Source organism: Charadrius vociferus, unplaced genomic scaffold (assembly GCF_000708025.1).
Source record: "Charadrius vociferus isolate BGI_N301 unplaced genomic scaffold, ASM70802v2 scaffold1061, whole genome shotgun sequence".
In the NCBI taxonomy this organism is placed as follows: Eukaryota; Metazoa; Chordata; class Aves; order Charadriiformes; family Charadriidae; genus Charadrius; species Charadrius vociferus.
This window is the reverse complement of record NW_009646734.1, coordinates 87,953-91,529: the sequence shown is the minus strand read 5'-3', so window position 1 is coordinate 91,529 and position 3,577 is coordinate 87,953.

Sequence of the window (3,577 nt, the reverse complement as noted above, 5' to 3'; positions counted from 1 at the left end):
CTCCCTCGGTCTGCTGCCCCCGGAGCGTCCCCGCTGCCCCCACCCTCCCGCAGGGCCCCGGCCGGTACTAAGCGAGGGCTCAGGCGGCTTCCCACCGCCGCCCGCCCGCCGATTCTTCCAACTAAATCTCTCTCAGGAGTTTTTTTTTGTATGAGAATTAGCTTCTTGCCTTCAGCCTCCCTCCGCGGAGGGGAGAGCATCCTCTGGAGGAGGCTGCCGTGCCTCCTCGGTAGGTGGGATTTTGTTTTACAGGACGCTGAAAGTATTAACGTGAGGAATCCATGCTGTAATGTATATTAAAAATGTATCAGGTGGTTGTAATCGATTGTGGCACGAGCCCCGTGCTTGCCTGCGAGGGGACAGGCTTTGTCCTCAGGCCAGGAATGCAGTCCCCGAGAGGGCGGGATGGGACACAGATGATGTCCTTTAGCCAGAACGCGGCGGTGTGTCAGCGGCTGCTGCGCGAAGCGTCGGGCGGCCCCTCGTCCTGCGGCCCGACACAGCGCAGGGTTTGGCAGACATCACCCACCGGGGGGGTTCGTGCCCTTGATGCGGGAAAAGGGACCAGTCCTGCCCTGTTGGCCTGGGCCATGTGTCCCAGTGGTTTGTGGCCAAGAAAAAACTATCTCCTGGAGCCAGGGGGAGTTGTTGAGTTCCTGGGAACAAGGCTGACCGTTTGTCAAGTCGATTAGAGAAGCTTAGTCCTAGTGTGTTTGTGTCTTTGTCATGGGCCAGGTTTGTCTTCAGGCTTACGACCAAAAACTCCACAGCCATTTCCAAGGAGACTCAAACCGGATCCGACGCCGGACGCGTCGAGGTCGGTAGAGATGATGCTACCGAGCATCATCCCGCACCACCCAAACCCATCACACACAGGCATCCCCAACGCACGCGCGAGCGAGCAGAGACGTGGTCCGGGTGGCACAAAGGAGCGGACCGCAGTCTCGCCTCTACCTCCCCGGGGGAAAGAGCAGAGAGAAACGCTCTCCCAAAACGCCCCCAGACTTGAGTGTGCATTATCATTTCTGAGCTCCTGCAACGACAGGAGATAATTGACGCTGACAGATATAGGTACGTGACCTATATAAGACATGACGCTGCGAACGTGGCTGCGGAGCGGAGCTGGTGCCGCCCTCAAACGCTGATGTGTTAATAAGAGCAGGAGGAGCGAAGCCGCCCGGCCGGCACGCCGCGGTGGGTGGAGAGGCGAAGGGAGGGAGCCGGGTTGGGGATACAGGACGGAAACATCATCTCCATCTCCCGGAGGGGGCAGCTCAGTTTTCGGCAGGCGGTGGCCGCAGCGGGGATGGGAACGAGAGAGGCGGGAGGAGGCGGAGGGCTGGGATGGCCCCGGCCCCATCGCCCACCCCGTGCCTGGGAAATGGATGTCGAGACCAAATCCTGACCGTCCTGTAGCGCAGGCGAGGGGCTCCGGGTCTGCTCCAGGGGGGGAAGAGGAGATCACAGCCGCTAACAAACACTATTTTAAGCATTGCCCGAGTCTCACCAACTTTTCCAGTGCCAGAGCAACCCGGTGGCACTGGGAGAGCAAATACAGTTGTTGAAAGACCAAGCCATTGCCCCGTTAAATAGCCCAGTCCCTAATTTAACATCCTCAGCCCTATTCCCCCACCACTACCTCCTCCTCCCTTTTCCCCCCTTCGGCTCGAGAAGGGAACAGTGACCGTCACCCTGCCTCTGGGCTCCCCACAACGTTTCTTCCCGAAGGATCGCCGGAGGCCGCCACGATTTTCCTTTTGCTGGTGTCCCGCTGAATCGTTTCTCCTGCATGTTTGATGGCCCAAACTGTATTAACTGTAATTTTGTACGAAGAGTGACTGTCCGTTGGTTTAATAGAGCGTTAGTTATTGTAATAATTTATTGGCTGTCGGTAATGTATTTATTAGTTACAAAATGTTAATAAAGTGCCAGCTCTTTTCTAGTGTGAGAGGGTTTTTATTGTGTCTCCCTTGAACGCGTCCAACTTCTCCAGCCCGTTCTTTGCCTTACGTCTGCTCCGCGCACACACCGGTGTGTGATAGCACCCACGGTGCCAGTCGCGTCCCACAGCCTCACTCGCCTGGAAATAAGGAATTTGAAGACCATATAAGCAAAAGTCGCTTTTTATGTAAGTATGTGGTGGGAATTTTTTTTCTTTTGTTTTTAAAAAGAATAACTTCACCGCGGTTTGCGTGTGTTCTGTAGCTTCTTGAAATCAGACTCTTCCCCTCCCCATGTCCCGTGTGTCTATGTCCGACCGTCCATACTTTCCCTCCGGCGCTGTCATACTTTCCACCCCACGCTGGCGTCCGTCTGTCCTTCCGGCACCGGTCAGCGGTGATGCTCAGCGCAGGCACCGGCGGGGCAGAGCATCCCCACTGCCCCGCTGCTTCCCCCCAGTACTTCGGTTGCAAATCCATGACAGGCAGAGAGCTTTGCGTTTCTTTGCCACCACCTCCCACACCAGCCTCGCCAGCGCAGCGGCAAAAGAGCCTTTTCTGGTTCAATTCAGCAAATTGTGCTCCCCCCGACCCGCAGTGACACAGTACTTGGAGCATCTCCCCCGCCCTTTAACATAACACTTGGGCCGCTTTGTTCTTCTATGTTTGAACTGAAGATCTTCCACTATTTGGGGCGTGAAATAGAAGCAAAGGACTTGAAGAAACCAAGAGAAAATTTTCCGTAAACCTCAGCAAAGGAAAATTGACCGTTGTTCCTGTTGACTTCACCAGTTTTCGGTGGTGTAACTTCAGCTGGACCCATCCTCAGACACATATCCCGACACGTCCCGTGCTGCAGATCAGAGTTACGGGCCAGCTCTGAGAAAAACTAACGGCTGAGAGCGAGAGGGTTTCTCTTTGTATATTTATATTGGGGATTTTTAAAAATTTCCTCTATGACACGCAGGCGTCCGGGGCTCAGGAGTCACCAGGGTTATTTTCCTCATGCGTGGCAGTTTCATTCCCCCAGGCACGTGCTATGTTTCAGCGGCTCCGCCACCATCACCACCAGTCCTTTATTTAAATATAATACATTTATGGGATGACAAGAGGGAAAAAAAAAAAAAAAAACAACCCACACCCAGATACTTCCCATGAAAATCTCCAGCACTGGCATTTTCGCAGCAGCCACGAGTCGAGAAGAGCCACTTCTTTCGGTGACGGTTTCCGTTTTCCCCGTGAATAAGATGGGTTGGGTTTGTTTTTTTTTTTTTACTTTTTCTAAAAAGACAAGGATGGAATGATCCCGAAGCTTTGGGAGGCGACTGCTCGGCATCCCTAGCTACTCTTTGTCGGGGAAGCGACAGAGCAATCTGAAAGCCTTTCAAGATGAAATCAGACATCTGCTAAATTTTGCATGCAAAGCTGCAGCTGAAGTGGAGCTAATAAAAATGACTCACTAATAAAACATTCATGGAAAACTCCAAAAAATGTGTAATTGGGTCATCATTTCATTAGGAAACACGTGTGTTCTAGCGAATCTTCGGCCGCTCCAAAACTCCGCCTTGCTGCGCCTCCAAAAAAAAAAAAAAACCACCAAAAAACCAAAAGGGGGGACTGGAGGGGGGGGTGGTTGA